This window comes from Leptodactylus fuscus, chromosome 4 (assembly GCF_031893055.1).
Source record: "Leptodactylus fuscus isolate aLepFus1 chromosome 4, aLepFus1.hap2, whole genome shotgun sequence".
Classification (NCBI taxonomy): Eukaryota; Metazoa; Chordata; class Amphibia; order Anura; family Leptodactylidae; genus Leptodactylus; species Leptodactylus fuscus.
The window spans coordinates 50,173,536-50,195,791 of NC_134268.1; the positions used below are offsets into that span (position 1 = coordinate 50,173,536).

Genomic DNA, 22,256 nt, shown 5'->3' on the forward strand with positions numbered 1-22,256 from the left:
CTAACTCACCAAATAATTGAAAGGGTTTTTTGGGTACTTATGTATCAATGACCTATCCTTCTATCCTTGGGATTCTTCCTTGTACCAATGATGTCAAGTCCATCAGTCACATGGTACGGCATCAGCTCAGTCCTATTAAAATGAATGGGGCAGATGTGCAATACCAGACACAGCCCCTACACAGTGTACATGTGTTTAGAGTTCATTGAAGAGTCTACATTGCTCATCCGATTGCTATAACTTTTTCAATCAGCTGATATGTGGGACCCCAACCAATCACATAGGTCATAGGTCAAGGATAGCTCATCATGAGATAAGTTTGTAAAACCCTTTAAGGCGTTACCATTTCCCTTCACAAAGGGTGTGTCTCTACATGGCCTGGCACTGGCAACACTGCTTGGAGAATGTGAGAGTGTGCAAACGCCTCCTTCCCTGCAACTGGTAACACCCACTTGTCTATTTATTTATAAGTTGTCAAATATCATGGGATCAGTATTTATGTGAATAAATCAGAAAGAGTTAATTACACACACTATTGAGTTTTACTATCTATACAAAGGCTTTGTCTTAAATATGCAGAGCCTATATTGCAAGTTTTCCATTTATAGCAACAAGAACACCAGTTTGGCCTGATTCACATCTATGTTCTGTAGTCCGTTTGGGGACCCCCCGAATGGAAGCCTATGCTGATTAAAAAGCAGTTACCTAATAAACCACATGGACCCCATAGACTATAATGGAGTCCATGTGTTTGCCGCTCAGTTTCTGCATGAAACATGCGGAGAGAAAAGCGTTGCTTGCCGTACTTTTCTCGCCGCATGTTTCGTGCCAAAATCACACGAACTCCATTAGAGTCTATGGGGTCTGTGTGGATTCTTAGGTAACCGCTTTTTAATGCGATAGGTTTCTGTTCATGGGGGTCCCCAAGTGGACCCCCAAACGGAATACCGAATGCAGATGTGAACCAGGCCTTAGATTGTGTACATACAATTCTAACAGAAATAACAGAGAAACATCACAATGAAACATTCTAAGAGAAGATGTATCAGAGTTGTTACTTCATGAAGAATACAATGATTTACTAAAACAGACGTGTTAGGAGAGTTGGCAGCTAATCATGAACATATTTTAACTATATCCAACAATGAGGCCTTGCTGACAGCTTCCTGATGTCTGCTATTAGGGAAACTTGGGATCCAGCTGTTGGGATTCTCTCCTGCCCAATCTGCTGTTGTTTATGGAGATAAGTAGCATATGAGGTGTTTTGGCTTAGCCCAAGCTGATCTTGCAACTTATATAAGGTGATAGCTACTAGCTGATACACCAAGAACGTCTATGATCAGCCTTGGGGTCCATGCAAGCAAAAGTTTTTGTCATTTGAGTGCTTTCCACTTTTTTGACGGGTGGCACTAGAATACCATAAAATCAATGCTTTCCCATGGGCCCATGTACAAGCCTTTTTACAAAATAAGTTCCACTTTTTTTAGGACATGTCCTATTCACTCAGGTGGCCCATTGAAAGCTATGGATAAGTAAAAAATAATGGACGGCTCTCAGTATTTATAGTATTTATCAGTATTATATATCTTTATAAGGAATCATAAAGATATCATGAATTTACTGTAAGTCCATTGTCAGTCCTGGTAGGATGTAAAAGTTCTCCAACCCTGTGTAATCTAATATACATTTACTGTACATGTTTGGTCTGCACTATGATAGACTTTTAGTAATCGTAATAAATAATCTCTCATGGTAAAGGCAATGTCTATATCTACTGAGGTACTTCATGGGTACCTCATGGGTACTTCATGGTACTTCCTATCCATCAGACAGTCAAAGCCCATCCATCAGCTTGTTGTATACTACAGGAAGTGAGAAGAAGAGATAGCAAGCAAACTGGTTAGACAGGGAGGTGGGAAAACATCTTTAAGCTCTATTCACATGAACAATGTTCACGGTAGTGTGACAGACCTTTTTTTTTTTTTTTTTTTTTTTTTTAATGGCCATCACGGCTGCATTAAAATCAATTCATGTGAATGAAGCCATTCATAGATCAGATTCAAATCAATGAGGGATCAGTGACAAGGGGTACAACACAGATTCATAAAAGGTTGAGTTGGTCATCTGAGTAGAGCCTTATTAGTCCCCAAATCAATAAAGACAAAATATGAATTGAATATGTTCACCATGAAGAAGATACATATATGATTCATTATTATTACACTTTATTTGTACCGCACGCATAAGTTCAACTCTGCTGTAAAGCAATATATTTATTCACCCTCAATCCCCACCCTAGAGGAGCTTACAATTCACACACTTCAGAAATGTGAAATAATTGCTATTGATAGTAGAACAAGAATTGTATAAATTCTTTTTACAGCTGTCGAGGTTTTAGCTGGCAGCATATTTGTGAATACATAATTCCTCAGCAGTCTGTTAAGTACAATTAAACCATAATTTAAGACAGAAGAAAGTAAAACCCCATCCTGTAACCCAGCGTGTGTTTAATTGACTTAGTTTTCCGAAGGTTGTAGATTTCCTCCCAATGACCTTTATTGTTTCCAAACCCAGAAGGCTTTTATAATTTGATAGACAAAGTGATGACACTCAAACCAAAATAGGATGTATTCTAATGACACGATATCTCGGACAGTAATGACACTCCCTACCAGCCTAAATAAACTTTGCTTAAACTCTTATAGACATTTGGAAGTCTGAAAGGGAATGGGGAGGGGGGGGGGGAGTAATTCCACATTTGTCCAGTGAATAGAAGGGAAGGGCTTTGGCTTGCTGTAATTAACGATAAGGTTGTGTGATTTCCTCATCCTTTCCTATGTAAAGTGGTCAGTGGACGTCAGGAGAAGTGGAAAGGAAGTGCAAACACAATTACTATACAATAATGGGCTCCATTCAGTTCATGCCTGAATAAAGTGTTACAAGCAAGAACACTTGCTCACATTCCTCCGAGAAGCTTATGTAACTATGTTCTTCTCCTCATAGCTGGATTTTAGACATCTCTATCACCATAACACCACTGTGGGACCAATAAAGTATCTTCTTCCCATCACATTATTATATGATTGTTTAGTCAATGCTACTCATGTAGTGGTAGATTCAAGTCTTATTCCTTTATTCGTTCCAGCACTAGATTTTTTTCTATTGCCAATATAGGAATAAAGTATCTCGATGCAGAAGAAACTGAGATTTAACTTTGGCTTAAAGTTTGAATTTGAAAAGGAAATGTCTCTTACCTTGGATACAATGCTTGTCGGGTCTGCCAAGGTCTTAAGAGACTCCAACTGTTCCAAAGTACTCTAATCTTTGTGCGGAATCAAGTCTAATCACAGGCTTGAGGCACTGGCCATCAGCAACCTCTTCTCTTACTGATAACTGGCCTGGACGATTATACTCTGCCCCTAGGAGTTTTTAAGTTTTTCTTTCTTTCCTGTTGTTGATATAGCACCAGCATATTCTGCAGTACTTTACAGAGATTGTCACCATTCATTTCAGTCACTGTTACCAAAGGAGCTTCATAATCTAATCTAATCTAAGTCTTGTGGAGCCAGGTGCTGGTGTGGCCCCCCACACAGTATTATATGCCCAGCAGTGCCTTCCCACCCACAATATTATATGCTCCCTACAGCCCCTTTCCGCTCCAGTACTCTGGGGTCTCCGCAGACCCAAGAGTATAATAATCGGAGGCCCAGGGAAGGTGAATAAAAATAACAAATGCTAATACTCACCTTGCCTCACCTTTCCTGGGCATCCAGGCCCCCTTCTGTCTTCAGCATATTCGGCATCTTCCTAACATTCCTGATGAGGTCTGTGATTGGTTCTCCGTGGTCATGTGGGGCGCACTGACGTCATTACGCCGCTGCACCCTATGTGACCACTGGGGCCTAATCACAGGCCTCAGTCACATGACAGAAGAGGGCTGGAGAGGGCGCTAGCATTGATTGAAAAGGGGCCGGGAGACTTGTCAGGGCCCCTTTTCATTTAAAATATGTATATCGGTTGGAGAACCAGGCTTTCCCTGACCGCTTACATAGTGATCCCGGGCCCCGGCCATCCACCGCTGGCCGTGGGCCCCATACCTCATCGGGCCTTATTGTGGTCACACTCCCCGTGACCACGATCATTATGCCACTGCATCAACATCTTGCAAAACGCAGGTTTTCACTGGTATAATTAAAACTACAATTTACACACACGCATTTTCTGCAGCAATTTTTTTCCGCAATGTGTGGATGAGATTAAATGAAGTCACCTCATGGGTTTTTTTGCCTTACCCTGGATCAACACTGTAGGGATTGTAGAGGTATAGGTTGGACTTGATGGACTAATGTCTTTATCCAACCTCATCTACTATGTAACTTTCTCTTTGCTAGCTCTATAAAGCGCTGATTTTTTTTTCTGCTACATTTCTGCAACACCATTGTGTCTCTGCAATGTCCGACCTTAGTAAATTTGGTTTTGCCATAATCATACTGACCTGAAAAATACCGGTAAAATGACATTTGTAGTGCACTAGCAATAGCAGAATTGTGGGTTTTACTCTTTCTATCTATTGTGCCATAAATTATATGGAACACTGAATGGTACTAGTAAAAATTACAACTAATCTCACTAAAAGCAAGTCCAAATGTTCAAGCTTTTGAAAAGCAGGGAGAAAAAAGCAAAGATGAAATATCCAATTGGCCCGATCCTTTTTTTTTGTTTAACTAAGTCAAATTAGAAGAAAAAACAAAAAAACTGAAATAAATAATTGAAAAAAATAACATGCCCTAAATGGTAATAATGTCTAACGGACTAGCATTAATTATACTAGAAAGAGCTGAATTTTATTTTTCCAATGACATTGCATTAATACTATGGTTTATGATGGTTTACTTATATGAAATATATCAGTGTATGTTCAGACTGAGGCCCCACGTTGTAGGAAAGTGGGGTTTTTTTGTTATAGATTTTGCGGCCGTTGACTGGACCAAAGCCAAAATTGAATTCAACAGAAGGGAAAAGTTTAAGAACTTCTTTTTATGTTTCTCATTCTTTTTCAAGCCACTCTTGACTTTGGCTCAAAAATCTGCAGCAAAATCTGCAACAAAAAAGCAACTTTTCTGCAATGTGGGGCCTCAACTTAAAGAGGACCTTTCATGTCCTCAGACACATGTGGTTTTATATACCACTAGAAAGCTGACAGTACGGTGAAATCAGTGCACTGCCAGCTCTTCCATTATGTACCCCGGGGAAAGAGATATTGGTGCTGTTACCAATGTCTGCCCACTGTCAGAAGGGCACTGACAGTCTAGTTGGGCTGTGAGGAATGCCCCTTCCCCTTGACAGTACTAGTCCATAGTCCTGTACTGTTAGAGGGGGCGTTCTTCACAGCTTAGCGTCATCACTGGGTGGTAAGGAACGCCCCCTCTGACAGTATAGTGCTATGGACAGTACTCTCAAGGGGGGAACTTTCCTCACAGCCCAGCTAGACTTTCAGGAACGTCCTTTCGACAGTGGGCTGAGTTTATTGTCGTTATAATGGCACCGATACCGCCTTTATGTGCCATGGGGCACATAATGGTAAAGTCAACAGTGCACTGAATTCAGCGCACTGTCGGCTTTCTAGTGGTATATAACCGCAGGTACCAGAGGACATGAAAGGTCCTCTTTAAGGCCCCATTCACATAACTGAATCTTAATACATATAGGTGTATATTTAGGGGGGGGGGGATTTCCCCAAGCAGAACGCTGATGTGAACCAGGCCTTAGGGTAGAGTGATTGAGTAGATTGAGCTAACATTCACACCCATCACATCCTGGGAAAAGTTTGTGAACTAGGTAGCAGGATTAAGTCATTTAGCAGGACATGCAAACTACATTTAAGTGCGTTATCTACTTAGTTTACCCACAGTTTACATCCAAATTAAATTTAGGCCTCATTTTGCTTTTGCATTTTAATCCAGAACTTCACATGCCCGACTTTTGCGGTCTCTTTGTAGTAGGGCCGTAATCAGATATGCCAGATTCTAACAGAGCTGTTCTCAGGTTTTCTCCTTCGCCTCTCGTCTTTCAGATGTCCAGATCGAGGAGTAAATCACATTTTCTGCTGGAGTTTTTTGTGTTGTAATAAATAATGAGGAGCGGGAAGCCCACTGTGAGGAACACAAAAGGATATTGTGGCCATCAGAGAGAGTGTCTGTCACTGATGCCGCTGTCATTCTACAAGCTTACTTCCACTTAGGCAAGACTAGTGTAGATTCAATTCCAGACCAAATCAGACGTTTTACGATTCTCCTGCCAGAATCCTTAAGAGGGTGGGCTTTTTTCTTCAGTTATAATAATATGCCTGCTACTCTTATTGATTTTCTTATGCCGCTCTGATCATTCTTGAGGATAGAAGAAAACCTTCAGGCTGGGGCCACATCTTTCGGATGTTTTTGATGCAGTTTTTGAGCCAAAGTCAAGAGTTACTTCAAAAGGAATGGGAAATATAAAGAAAACACCTATACTTCTCCAATCTGCTAAATCCACTTCGGGCTTTAGGTCAAAATTGCAGCAAAATCAGCAACATCCCTCTCCCCACAGGTTTTCCTGGTCTTCCTATGTAGCAACACATATACTAACATACGCTTCTGCTCGTACTACAGGGAATAGCATAAGTGTAGTGCCGCTTTCATGGCCATCCTATATAGCAGGACAAGTTAGTTTCTATACTGCTGTGCAGGACTACAAGAAAGAAGGATAGGGTAAGTGTAATCCACCCTTTCCATAACATATGGCCTCAGCCTAAAACCAGATACCCTTTAGCCAAATAGATTACCTATTGTATCTGCAATATAACACATTGACTTCCTATCTGTAACATATTTTCCCCCAGCACTAATATACATTTAACCAAATAGACTGGATCATATACCAGCAGTCATATCCACCATACATATCATACATGGAGGGTTTGTTTGCAGCCTTCATTGGCAGTGTTCAAGAGCAAGGAGGGCATTACTTATGGGGAAGCGTGGCTAACATGGGTAAAGGTTCATCTTTTTATCCAGGATAGGGGTTATTTTTAGTAGCAGAAGTTATTGGAAATTTTTGTTGCGTCCCTCTGTTTGAAAATGAACCTGTGACTGATGTAATTGAAAAACTTACTGACAGCTTTATTGTAAAGTTATGTGCTCCAATCTGAAGCACTAACCACCAATCTGCACAGGGTGTTTCTAGTATGAACATTTAGCCAAGTTCACATGCAAATCTATTAGAGATACCCTCTGAGGGGCAACACAGAGGAGGTTAGGCAGTTCCCTGTCGTCCTCAACAGCGGCACAATGTGGGGTATTTCTGCCCCTGTGTGCTGGTAGGACAGGCGGATATTTAATTAGCCAATCAAATGCGTGGCAGGCCCTATAAGAGGGCACAAGAACCTCCCCTCTGCGTGTGTTTTTTTCTGTCCTGTGTGGACAGAGGACAGGTGGGAGGACTTGTGTCCTCTTTGAGAAGCTCAGCAGGATCACTCACCTCCTGAGCGGTTGTTTTCTTCTTGTCACCTTCTGTGCCCTGCGGGGAGAAGGTGCTTGTTAGCCATGTGTGGCTACCCCCCTCTATCCCCCCTGCCCCCCCTCTCCTCCGCTTCCCCTGCTCCTTGTGACTTACCTGACATTTTGGTGAGAGTCCAGGGACTCCGCATGCCGCCTCTGGTGGCCGCGCGGACTGCCGGCGGGTGGAACCACACTGTTGTGTATCCTGTTCCCCGCCGGCCGCTGTAAGCGCGCACTTCCGGTTTCGCCGGAAGTATCATAGCGCCATGGCAACGGCCTGGCGCTGGCGGCCGCTCACTCAGGGAAGATTCAGGCCTTATTAAAGGCCGGAAAAGACGGGGAGATGTGGGGGTAAGTGCCCGTGTTAAGGGCCTCTTGGTGGGGGGGAATGTATATCTTTGCAGACCCCTGATTACAGGGTTAGTTGTCTGGGCAGGTTGCCTCACCTGCTTTGATTGTGGCTCCGCCCACTTCCAGCCGGCCAGAATTAAGAGGCTGGCTGGCCTGGTGTCAGAGACCTTCCTGCAGTATCTGCTGAAGGCGTGCGATTGTGGTGTTCATTGATCTTGAACTCTTTTCCAGTTTGCAAACTTTATTGGGAACCGGCTGTGATGGCCGAGTGGTTAAGGTTTTGGACTCGAAATCCAATGGGGTCTCCCCGCACAGGTTCAGATCCTGTTCACAGCGCCAGCCCGGCTAGCTCAGTCGGTAGAGCATGAGACTCTTAATCTCAAGGTCGTGGGTTCGAGTCGCACGTTGGGCGCCAAGTCACCTCTCTGTCCGGTCTACAGGACCTGGTAAGATTTACCCTTTTTTTAAAAGCTGGTATGATGTCATGGTGACAATGTTGCATGGTCTATTATCTCTCTCTGTAGGATATGTCATCCTCTACTACCCCTCCTGGGGATGGTAGGAGGAAAACCTCTTCCAAGAGGAAACATCTTTCCTGCTTCGATTGCGACACACCGTTCCCTGATGGTAGGTAGCGGCTTGAAAGGTCGTGCCCTGCGGGGTACTACTGGTCCTATAACTTGCCTATTTTCAGGCTATGAGTGGGCCCGTTGTCGCGGGTGCAGAGGTCCTCCACCTGTGGAGCCCTCTCCCAGAGATATGATGGCATGGGTCAAGGAGATGGTGAGTTTGGGCATCGCTTGGGTAAATAGTTTTTCCCTTGCTTGTACTCTCCTTTTTGTTTTGCAGGATGATTCCCTCAAAGGGATCCATTGCACCTTGTCTCAGCTCACCAGGAGACCATGCTCTGAGCTCCGTTCCTCGTCTCTCCCCCCCCCCCTTGTAACACCTGCGGGTGGCAGAGGATGATTCCTCCGAGGACGACTCAGTTATTCCAGCAGAACTGCGTTCCATTATGAACAAACGGGCAGGCTGCTGAAGTCCATCCGGTCTACAGTGGGCCGAGATGTTGACGGGGAAGCCTCCACGTCTGCCTCTGGGGGACATATTGCCTTCCATGCGGACGCCACGCTGACCGACCTTATGGCGCAGCAGTGGAAACAGCCAGAGAAAGGACATTCGCTTTCCAGGATCTTCAAGAGTTTGTTTCCTATTAACACTACCCAGTGGGATTCCTGGGGGCCTCCCCCGAAGGTGGATTTGGCCGTAGCAAAGCTGTCCCGCAGAACCCTGGTGCCCTTGGAAGATGGTTCAAATCTTCAGGACCCTCTGGATCGTAGGGCGGACTCCGTTCTGAAGAAGGTCTACTCAGCTTCCTCCGCGCAAGCCTCTGTGGCCATAGCTTCCTCTATGGTTGGTGACTTTTTGCGCAACCGCTTAGCCGTCTTGGAGCGGGATATAGACTTGGGCGTAGACAGAGATGAGATTCTGGCCTCTATGAAAAGAGTTCATAGGGCTGCAGATTATTTGGCGGAATCCTCCTGCCATCAATTAAAAATCTCCGCCAAATCTATGGCGTTGTCTACTGCGGCCCGTAGACCCCTTTGGCTAAAGCCTTGGCGGGCAGATTTTGCGTCTAAAGCAGCACTCTGTGCTCTCCCCTTTGAGCCGGGAAGGGTGTCTGGCCAAAGCTTAGACGCCATTATGGAGGGATTAGCTGAAGGTAGGGGAAGGTCCCTACCTCAAGCATCCAGGGGCAGACGTGCTCCCTCTAGAGGCAGAGGTTCTTCCTCTAATTATAGACGCCCTTCCCAACAACGGCGTTTTAGATATCGCCCTAGGGGAGCTGGTCGTGGCGCTTCCAAGGAGGACACCAAGAGGAAGCCTGAGTTTTGACGTGGGGCAGCTCCCTGTGGCCCCCCTGCCTGGGAGGACGTCTTTCCTCCTTTTCCAGAGCATGGTTCACCCATATCCAAGACCCATGGGTGTTGAAGATCATACAACACGGGTATCACATCGACTTTCATCTTCCACCTCCAGATCGGTTCGTTTCCACCCAAACTCTTCCACCTTCTCAGCAGGCCAGTCTAGAAGCCTTGGTTGCCGAATATGTTACCAAGGGCGCCCTGGAGAAGGTACCAGCCTCAGACCTCGGTCTGGGAGTCTACTCCCCCGTCTTTCTGGTCCCCAAGTTCACCGGGGGCTGGAGGATGATAATAGATCTGAGGTACCTCAATCGGTTTATCAGGAAGAGGTCATTTCGAATGGAAACCGTGGATTCCGTGGCTGTGTTTCTTCAGCCAGGAGAGGTGATGGTTACCCTCGATTTGAAGGACGCCTATCTACATGTCCCCATTGCTCATTTCCACAGGAAGTTCCTCAGGATTGCCGTCGCTATGGCCGGCCACAGGGAGCACTATCAATTCACAGCTCTGCCATTCGGCATCACATCCGCCCCACTGGTATTCACCAAGGTGATTTCTCCGGTCGCCGCGGCCCTCAGACTTCAGGGTCTTTTCATCGTCCCTTATCTAGACGACTGGCTACTGAAAGCTCAGTCTCCTGCTGCCCTCCTCCAGCAGCTCAACCTTGCCATCAACTTCCTACAGGAGTTAGGATTATCAATTGGGAGAAGTCCGAAATCGTTCCATCCACCTGAAGAAAATTCCTCGGATTTATAGTGGATTCAGAAGCGATGCAGATCTTCCTCTCCAGTCCAAGGAAGGAAAGAATCCAAGCCAGTGCACGATTCCTATTGCACACTCGGCAGGTAACCATCCGGACCGCCATGAGAGTCCTGGGCCTGATGTCATCCTCGGCCAGGGCGGTGCCTTGGACTTTATGGCATTTGCGTCCCCTGCAGATGGAAGTGTTGAGAACCTGGAACAGGTCTCCACGGGGATTGCACAAGAAGATCTGCCTTTCTCCCGCTACCCGTCTTTCCCTCAGATGGTGGATACACCTGAAAGACGGAAGGTCCACGGTCCCGACAGTGTGGACCCTGTTGACAACAGATGCATCCCAGTGGGGATGGGGAGCCCATTGTCAAGACAAAACTGTACAAGGACGATGGAGATGTCCGGAGCTGGGGTCATCCAATCTCAAGGAACTCAGAGCAGTGTACCTGGCCCTAGTACACTTTGCCCCAGAATTGAAAGGCAAGTCTGTCAAAAACCGGTCAGACAATATGACGGTGGTAGTCTATATAAACAAACAAGGGGGCACCAGGTCACCAACCTTGCTGAGAGAGACGAATCTCATATTTGCCTAGGCGGAGAAGAATCTGGTCCAGTTATCCGCTGTTCACATAAAGGGCTCCCTGAACATAGTAGCGGATCAGCTGAGTCAGGGTATTACCGTATCAGGAGAATGGTCTCTCAATCCAGACGTATTTCAACAGATCGTCCAGAGATGGGGTCTCCCGGAGGTCGATCTTATGGCTACCCGACTCAACGCCAAGGTGGGGACCTTCTGCTCTCTGTACCAGGAGGACAATCCCTTGGCGGTGGATGCCCTGTCCATCCCATGGAGGTTCAGGCTGTTTTACATATTCCCTCCAATTCCAATCATACCGAAGGTATTGATAAAAATAAGACAGGACCAAGCCTCGGGAATAGCCATAATCCCGTTCTGGCCAAAAAGGGCTTGGTTTGCTCAGCTCATACAAATGAGTCAGGGCATATATTGGAGGCTTCCCCCACTCCCAGACCTGGTAACCCAAGGAGAGCTGAGATGCCAGGATCTGAGGAGACTCAACCTGACAGCCTGGAGGTTGACCAGTCCCTATTGAGAAATAGAGGACTGTCACAAGCCGTCTTGAAGACCCTATCCAGCGCCAGAGCAGATTCGACTAACAGGAACTACCGTCGAATAGGTAACATCTTTAATGCCTGGTGTCTGCAGCATCAAGTGGACTCCACCGATCCCCCTATGGAGGCGATCCTGGACTTCCTTCAAGACGGACTAGACAGAGGTCTTGCTGCGGCCACACTCAAGGTACACGTAGTGGCCCTGTCCGCCTATCTGGGGAGGCGTTTGTCTCAGGATCCTTTAGTGAACACCTTTATTAAAGGGGCAACTAGGCTGAGACCGGTGGTAAACACCCCTGTCCACCAATGGGACCTTATTCCGGTCCTGAACGCCCTATGTGGCCAGCCATTTGAACCTCTGGAAGAGGTCTCCCTCAAGTCGCTAACCGGCAAAATGGCGCTGCTATTGGCAGCCACACCTGCCAAACGCGTTAGTGAACTACAAGCTTTGTCCGCTGAGGAGCCATATACCACCTTTTTCTCTGACCATGTACAGCTTAGGTTCCTCCCTGGGTTTCGTCCCAAGGTGCCATCTGCTGTAAACAGGAACCAACTGATTTCCCTTCCAGTATTTTTTCCGTTCCCTTCTTCTGCTGAAGAAGAAAGATGGCACAAGCTGGATGTGGTTAGATGCCTGCAGATCTACTTGCAGCGCACTCGCCCCTTTAGGTGGACTGAAAACCTGTTGGTCAGCTACACGGGGAAAAACAAGGGCGCCAAAGCCGCCAAAGCTACAATATCCCGGTGGGTTACCGAGACTATTAGAGTCGCCTATACCGCCCAAGGGCTGTCGGCTCCATCTTTGCTTCATGCCCATTCAACCAGGGCAGTGTCCACTTCACGGGCAGAAAGAAGTGCTTTGTCTGTGGACCAAATATATGCAGCTGCCTCTTGGGCATCTGAATCCACCTTCATTCGGCATTACCGCCTGAAGGACCAAGTGGCAGATTCCACTGCCTTTGCCCAGACCAGTTTAAGTTCGGTCATGGGTTTGTCCCACCCATCTTGGGGACCTGCTTGCTATATCCCCACATTGTGCCGCTGTTGAGGACGACAGGGAACGAGTGATTATGAAGATAATCTTGTTTCCCTTAGTCCTAACAGCGGCACAAGATTTCCCACCCTGGGAATCATATCTTATGTATAAAACTGTATATAAATGTAATGGAGGTACTTTTGTATTTACACGCAGAGGGGAGGTTCTTGTGCCCTCTTATAGGGCCTGCCACGCATTTGATTGGCTAATTAAATATCCGCCTGTCCTACCAGCACACAGGGGCAGAAATACCCCACATTGTGCCGCTGTTAGGACTAAGGGAAACAAGATTATCTTCATAATCACTCGTAAGTTATTCAGTAACATTGCACACAGGCTCATTTAAAACAGATGGGGCAAAAATGTTACTGTTGTAGTGTTGTTCATTTTACGCTAGATTCACACTAGCGCCCGGAGTCTGTTCTGAGCTTTCCGTCTTCTGCATGCAGAAGACGGAAAGCTGTCAGACCAGGTCCGGCCGTGTGTGCCGGTGAGCGTTTTATGCTCTCCGCCGCAAAACCGTTTTTTTTAAAAACGGACAAAGAATACTGCATGTCTGACTCTGTGTCTGATTTTGAAAAAACAGTTTTGCAGCAGAGAGCATAAAACAAATGGGTTTGAAAGAGTCCTGCAGGTTTCCGTCTCCTGATCAGTTTTGTGCAGGAAACGGAAACCTGCATGAGCGGAGACCGGATGCAGATGTGAACGAGCCATTAGTTCATTTTTTTGCACTGCTATGTCTTTTGGCCATTCATGGTCTGCACCTCAAAAATAATTTTTGGGTCATATAATTGGGGGTGCCCTCTTTTTTTTAATAAGTTCTGCCCAATTTTACAAGAATAGCTCAGCATTCATTATTGTTCTTGCAGTCTCAGGTTAAAGCCCCAAGGGACAAACCGCAACAGCAACGCATCGCGGTTCTTCCCACAGCGCTTTAGACAGAAAGTTCGCTGAGTTTTCCTCTGCGGACGTTCTGCTACAATTATATCTATGGGGAAACCGCCGGTATTTTGGAAGGTAAAATTGACATTTTAAAAAAACAACGAGGGGCCTCAACATAAGAAACCATAATGGTAATTCAACAAACCCGCACTATGAACTAATTGAGCTGAATGTAATTGGGATTCATCACACAATGTACGATGGCTTTCATTACGAAAACTTATACAAACACGCCCTAAATAGGGATGTAAAGGGTTACAAATAGAGATGAGCGAGTATATTCGATCGAATACCTCCCCCCCCCCCCATAGATATTGGTGTTAAAAAAAAGGCGCCATGGAAGGTTGGAGGGGAATCAAATATTTCGACCGAGTACACCAATAACTATGCATGGGAGGTATTCGATCGAATACTACTCGCTCATCTCTAGTTACAAAACATGACCACAGCACCACACCTTTCCACAGGTTGTATCTGGTATTGCAGCTCAGTTCAAAGGAGTTTAGCTGTAATACTAGACCAAACCAATGGACAAGTGTGGTGCTATTTCTGGAAGGTCAGCCATGTGTTTTTTAATCCTAGACAACTCAGCTTAAATAGCAAACATATATATAAATATAAATCCATCAAACGGATCAATAGGATTAAAAAGCTGTCAGATATTCAGATTCATTAATAAAAACACAATAACTATATAAAGCCTGTGGACATTTAGATCCATAGCCTATGTACACAATGCATTTTAATATGTAATTTTCTCCAACTCGATGTATTATAGAAAGTCCATTAAGAACTGTAAGGTAAGTTTGATCTGAGTTCCTATAGAAATACCGCACCTACGTACCACTCTCATTAATATCATGACCTTGTTCTCTCGGCAGGTTCAGCTAAATCGATACATTTCCTTTGTATATTTATGGAGAAATGATCTCCCGAGTGCTCCACTCCAGCCTTTATTCACTGCTCGAAGTTTCCAGAGATTATTCTCGGAGGAATAGAGCATTTTAAGATGTTTTCTACTCAGCACATATTTCATATTTTTTCACAGAACATTTACTCCAATATTTCATCCATATGGAATTGTTGTATCTGTTCTCAGCAATTTTGTATGTTGTGAAACTAACAAACAACAAACCAACGTGAAGAGACAAATTAGAATCTGTCCAAGAGTTTGTGTCAGGTCAGTCGTGGAAAAATAAGAAGATAAATCTATTTAATGAGAACATTTGCTTAAACATGTTTGTCTTGGTTGAGTAGTTTTTAATTGCTCAATTTCCTTTGGAATTTTCTGGGGGTACAGAAGCAAGTTCTACTCCTCAAAATCATGGAAAGCCCTGATGGTAATGACTCCGGAGCTAAAAAACAACTTTATTAATGCTACACACAGAACCTCCTCCACACACACAACTGGGATTGGCGTTACTATATTGTCAGATGTCTTACTTCTCGGTGATATGTCAAAGTCATCAAATACAGGTGTATCCTCAAAAGTTTCTGAGATACTGTTGTGCCAAGCAGGTGACAGCTAAGAACAATTCCAGATGATCGGTTGCGTCAGATTATGTCCTTGCTGCAGTACTTACTAAGCGACCAAAATATGTTGTATATTGTTGAAACCAAGAGATTTACCTTCATCAATGTTTAGGCAAGTCCATTTATTCTGCTGTTGTTCCTGAAAGTAACCCCTCATTCACATCTGCATTTGGAAATGCGTTCGGGGAGTCCACATGGGGACCCCCCGAATGGACTACCGAATGCACTGGCAAGGTGTGTGTACGGACTCCATAGACTATAATGGGGTCCATGTGCTTTCCACGTTCTGCCCGCACGAATCATGCGGATATGAAAGTAGATCACAAAGTACTTTTCTGTCCGCATTTTCTGTGCGTACACCGCGCCTAGAGCACACAGATCCCATTATAGTCTATGCAGTCCGTGTGCTTTCAGTGATCACTAGTGTAGAGCGAATAGTATTCGAATCCCATAGGAATGAATGGGAGTGGCTGATCGCGAAGGGGTTAAGTGCCTGCAGCGCGCCAGCCGCTCCCATTCATTCCTAGAAACTAGAGTTTCGAATACTATTCGCTCATCTCTAGTGATCACCGCTTGCCAATGCATTTGGTATTCTGTTTGGGGGGTCCCCATGTGGACTCCCCGAATGGATTACCAAACACAGATGTGAAAGAGGGGTAACTTCCACTTAAAGAGTACCTGAGTTTTCATGGAAGGTTGAAATATCTGCAGGGTCTTCGTGGCCAGACAGTTCTGTAACTGTGTAATCCTTCATTCATGATGTCCTGGCAGTTATCCCCATTATGGCTGCAGCACATTTTACATTTGTCTCTTTGGCTGTTGGCGTGTACAATAAGGAGCAGTCTGCTCCTCCCCTATCCATTATCATTACTACTGGTTAATTTACATGTAATTCAGCCAGGAGTAACTTATCTTGCCTATTACTTGACTACTAACTGCTTCACAACGTAAAAAGGAAATTCCAAACTAAACCTTGCTTTAATAGTGCTCCGGTTATATCCTGTCCCAGTAAGGTTGGGTTTACATATATGTATTTGGTCTAGGCAATATGGACATATATCCTATTAATATTATAAATGTGAAATGTTTGTGAGTTTGTGACTTTGGATGTTCGGATGTTTGGCGGTCAATCACGCAAAAACCGCTCCACCGATTTGGCTGAAATTTTCCACAAACATAGTCACTATACTCGATTGCGCAATAGGCTACTTTTCGTCACAATAACGCACATACGTTTTTCCCAGGACCCCCACAAAACCCAAACTCACATCACTATCTCTGCAATCTCACACACTTTGGACCATAGCAAGCCACAACATTCATATTACCCTCTACAGCAGAGGTCTGCAACCCCTGGCACACATGCCAAGAGTGGCACTCCTGCCATATTTCACTGGCACACCAGCAACACAGGACCTGCAAGAGTTAAATGAAGTCCGAGTCTCTTCAGTGCTCTGCTAGAGCTGAGGCATAAGGACACTCCCCTTTGAGAGGGGTGCAGGAAACCCAGGGGGTGGAGCTTAATAGCTCAAGTCTCTGCCTGCCTGCTATAGTGATAGCTCCTGCCATCTGCACCCTGCAAACGTTCCCGGAGGAGGACAGGAAGCTGCTAGCAAACTGAAAGTAAGAAACACACAGCTACCTTCCTTTAGTTCCTATTCTCATTAATGTCAGGCATTTGGGGTTATTAGTTTAGTCTTAGTAACTCCATGTGCCTCACATTAATAGGAATAAACCCCATCATGTCCCTCATATTAACCCCTGTGTGCCCCATATAAAGATTACTAATATGTGAGACATATGGAGGTACTAATAAAAGACCTCAGTAATGAAGATACTTAATTATTACCTCCAAGTCTCTCACATATTAGTAACTAGAGATGAGCAAGTACTGTTCGGATCAGCCGATCCGAACAGCACGCTCCATAGAAATGAATGGATGCACCTGGTACTTCCGCTTGGACGTAGCCGGCGCGCTTAACCCTCCGTGTGCCGGCTACGTCCATTCATTTCTATGCGAGCGTGCTGTTCGGATCGGCTGATCCGAACAGTACTAACTCATCTCTATCAGTAACTCTTACACAGGGGTTAATGTGAGGGACATTATGGGATTAATTGCTATTAATAAGAGGCGCATGGAGTTACTAAACTGTCATGCACAGGGCCAGACTTTATGTGGCTTGCTCAAGAGTATCCTGTGCCCAAAATTTACATGTACTGGCGGAAAATAACAAATCATACAATGTTGTATATCGAAGTATATTAACCTGAAATACCTCTGTCCCAAAGACACTATGTACAGTTTATACCAACACCGTATAGCGGCTGAAATACAAATTACATTCAACACAAAAGTCTCACGTATTCTCAGAATTACAGCAAAAACAAGATACAAAGTTACATTTCATATCCCATACCTTATACACAGTACGCAAAACTTACCCGCGCCTGTATATACCCACTTCTACAATCACCACAGACGAAGTCGCGGGTACCAGCTAGTTGGTCATATTTCCTGGACTGAAGACATAGTCATCTATGATGTTAGGAGTCTTTACCTTGCTGTGGGACTACTGACCTCTACTGAAAACATGGATTATAGTACTGGACAATAGTCCTGCAGTGAGTCAAGGCCTCCCAACCCCATAGGCAGTTATAATGCTAGGAGTCCGGGTTGAATTTGGTCTGGAAAATACTGCTGAGATATAGCTTATATTTCAGGGACCATGTAACGCTGTCCTAATTCTGATAACTTCTGGTATTTCATCTGAACTTGATAGGGTAGAGTTGCATTTTCGTGCATCTTCCTGTCCAGAATACCAGCCATCCAGTTATTCGGGTTACATTATAAATCCTTATTCACTATTACTGTTATTGTTGATGTCAGTTATAATAAACCGCATATTTTCATCATTTCCTCTGTATTCTTGTGGTTTATACCATAGCTGGTATTTTCCATTAGATGTGCCCAGTCTCTAATTGCTTTCATGTCCTTGGTGTATCTGGCAGCTGAATGTAGAAGAGCTCCTTCACTAAGTGAGTAGGTGTAACAGCGCTGAAAGTGACCTACTCACTAGAGACAAGTTATTGATTTTCTGTTTGAGCCTGACATTTAGTGGCTCAAAACCAGCAAGAGATTGTACAGTATGTATGAGTGACCTGGAGAGATGATGGCTGGCCGGCGTGTTCTGTCACATTACAAATCATGATGTGAGAAGAACTCTACAGAAATATACTGCATATTGCATATGAGTAACAACTTACCCCCTAGCCAGGCACTATGCCAGGGCGTCAGGGAGGGCAGCATTTTTGGTTACCTAAGCCAGTCCAGGACAAGCTGTCCTGGACTGGCTTAGCACCGAGCGGTGGTTTGGGGAGGCCACTGGAGCAGCACTGCTCCAGCAGCTTCCTGTCTCACTAGGTCAGAATTTATTCCAGTACCTGTTAAGTGGTGAGGACCACGTGAGATCCATAAACAGCTGGATGTGACCTGCCAAAATGGCATCTATAACAGCTTCTAATGAAGACTTGGCTTTACTGTAAACTGAGCAGGGTAATAAAGTGTTAGGAAGGTTTACAGGCATCGGCTGCCAAGCACGTTACTGACATTCCCTTTCAAAGCAATTTGTCAGTGCTTACAACGGAAGACACGTTGGACAGTCTGGAAAGTCATTGGATTGACTTATGTCACATCTTGCTTCACTGCCAGAAAATGTAGTTCAATGTCAGGTATCAAACAAAAGTGTAAGCACCTGATAGCAGCTCCGTCCATACTGCAGAGCTCATGTGCACTGCTTGTTTGCTCCATTTTAGTGACTGGCAGATTATAAACTATTTCAACTGACATTAGAACTGGATTATTACTTAGATGATGTAGAACTATGAGAAAAGAGAGCAAAACTGTAAATGTTCTTACTTGCCCAAACAGATGGATCTTCTTTCCTTCCCTGAAGCCTTAAGTGTCTCCTGTCAACCACCATTGTTCAAGGCACTTCTGTGGCATTAAAAAGCAAGGATTATACTAAGGAGGAGTTCACACCACCGTTATTAATGTCCATCATAGAATGACAGCAAAGGACATTAAACTGTCATAGAGAATGGCTACAGACTAGAGATGAGCGAGTAGTACTCGATCGAGTAGGTATTCGAACGAATACTATGGTATTCGAAATACTCGTACTCGATCGAGTACCACTCGCTGTTCGAATGTAAAAGTTCAATGCAGAACCAGCATTGATTGGCCAAATGCTATACAGTCGGCCAATCAATGCTGGTTCTTCTCCTACCTTTAGAAGTCTTCTCCGTGCAGCTTCCCCGCGGGTCTTCCGGCTCTTCATTCACTCTGCCAGGCATCGGGCCTGGGCAGAGCCGACTGCGCATGTCCGCTTGTAGTGCGGGCATGCGCAGTCGGCTCTGCCCAGGCCCGATGCCTGGCAGAGTGAATGAAGAGCCGGAAGACTCCATGGGGACGCTGCAAGGAGAAAATTGCACAGGGGATCCAGCCCGACCGTTTGATCGAACGTTGCCTACCCCTGAAACGAGCATTTCCCCCCCCCCCATAGGCTATAATAGGGTTCGATATTCGATTTGAGTAGTTGAATATTGAGGGGCTACTCGAAACGAATATCGAACCTCGGTCATTTTACTGTTCGCTCATCTCTACTACAGACACTTACATTGACACTAATGTAAACATTACATGCAGGACTTTATCTTCCATTACAAAAGTAAACAAACATAATGGCTTCTAACATGTTGTTTACATTAGTGTCAAGGGGAACGGACACAGAATCAATCTGTGACGGTTCTCTGTGACAGTTTAATGTCCGTTGCTGTCATCTTATGATGGAAGACAGCAACAGACATTGATAATAGTAGTGTGAATTCCCCGTAAGATCTTGCCAGTATTGGAGGAAACAACTGAGGGACAAGCAACTTGGATGTATTTCATCTAGACTGCAATAAATATGTTTCTGTTGACATACCGAGTCACTTTTTTGCCACAGAGACAACCAGTGATACATTATACCTTATAGACCATAGACCTTCTAATTGTAACCTGAGGCTCCTGGGCCCCACTGCAAAACCTACAACAGGGCCCCACCAGTCATGCCATTTATAGTACAGATTACAATTATTCTTTGCCAATATTTTTCATAATTTAGGTTTGAACTCTTTTGGAAAAGTGATTATTTTCATGAGTTTCACTTGGCTGAACCTCTTACCGCCTTATCATCTGCATCTGGGAATGTGGTTAGTTAGGGTATTCCCATGTACATGTACTTAACAGTGATAGCACAGACTCAGAAGTAGAGCAGAGCCAATGCAATCACCCAGGAAGCCTTGCTGTTACCGACTCAGACTCCCGCTGCAACAGCCGAGACAATGATAATGCCGATCCTGGTTGTTTAATGGTCAATAGCAACTCCTGCATCTAAGGGCTCTTTCAGTCACACTATCAAGTCCATCAGCATGCTGAATCGCAATCATGTCGTCCCGATGGGTTTCTATAACCACAAGGGCTTAACAATGGCTTATGTGGTTTCCATCATAGCTTATCTATTAGGACCTGTTAGAGACATGTCCTAATAGAATTCCTGTTACACTTCTGTGACAGGCACTATACATAGTAATACATATGTATTGTAGTATACTGTACTAGGAAGAATTTAAAAAATTTTTTCCAGTGCACTTGGAATTTCTTCTCTAGAACCCATTATTCCTGAGCAATCAGTGCAGTCGGTTTTGGTGCCTGATATGCTACTTAGAATTGGTGGGGGTTGTAAATGGTCCGCCTTAAGGAGGTTAATGACAGTTTTTTCGGCATGAGCTCCAATTATTTTCCTACAGCAGTGAAGCATTTTCATGCCTCCAATGGGATTTTTTTTTTTTTCTTACAATAGGGGGTGATGTATTTTTAGCGTTTTATGGTGTTTAGTTTACTTAATTTTTTTATTGCTTTGTAATATCTGATTTAGAATTTTCATGTAAAAAGCTCAGTAATTTGGCTAGGGGAAAAAGCCTGTAAAGCCTGCTTTCTCCACCCACATAGAGTAATTGAAGGCTGTCTCTGTGTAACCTGTATAATGAATTCAGAGTGATCGATGACTCTGTGTACAGCACAGCACTATGTACAGGTGTTCTCAATGTGTCCTAGAAGCATATACAATATGATCTGAATCAAACCTATGCTGACAGATCCACTTTAAAAGACCTCTGCTCTATCAGATCCAGTATAGTTCCACTGAGTCACAAAGAAGGCTACAGCAATTACTTGGAAGGAAATACTGAGACGTGAATTATCTTACAGTAAAATGAAGCGTTATGGAAATATTGGTGTTGGCAGCTATGCTAGCAAAGTCAAAAAAGAAAACTATCTAGAATATGTTGTCACTCTGCAAGTACAATGAAAGGATAATGACAGTATTAGAAATAAGGATAGCGGATGATCTCATAAATCTCACTTTCTATATTAGGCACATGCGACGTATTATCGGAGAGAACACTGCCTGGCAATCATTTGTCAGCGATATCTCTAATTATTGAGCCAAACGTCAAATTGTATCGGATTCTTCTAACACAAATCTTTATATTTTTATAGGATTCCAAGTGGAATTGTCAGAATCTTACATCAGTCTACAGCCGGTTCTTATGTTTATGGATGCTGGACTCCTACTATGTATTATAAGGACCATTATCCCTGTAATTTACACTAGTAGGGTTACTAGATAATGCCTATGAAATCTTTATTGGGTATTGGAATCAATACGGGATGACTAGTGACAGGAAGAAATCGGCTTTTCCTACATGTGTAAATGTTGTCCTTAGAGGAAACAAAAATGCGATGGCTGAATCAATAGAAGTACAATTCCAGGCATAGTTTGCTATGATTAGTAACATGGAGCTACTAGGACCACAGTGGTCTTGTATTTAGGAAATATTTGCCATATGGGACTCGTGTTGTGCTGCAGATCTCTATATTTATGGATCTACTAGGGTTATGTAAGATACCAGAACTGTTGTTATGTACATTGTACAGTACTGTGTAAA

General features: G+C 44.3%; 1 protein-coding gene and 1 non-coding gene across 3 annotated transcripts in view; both read left to right on the forward strand.

The window, feature by feature from the left end:
• The window catches only part of PREX2 (phosphatidylinositol-3,4,5-trisphosphate dependent Rac exchange factor 2), a 201,557-nt gene that overhangs the window by 18,430 nt on the left and 160,871 nt on the right, over positions 1–22,256 (forward strand). The window lies entirely within an intron of this gene.
• On the forward strand, positions 8,141–8,222 carry TRNAS-CGA (transfer RNA serine (anticodon CGA)). The gene has a single exon. It is a non-coding gene; the product is annotated as a tRNA-Ser (tRNA).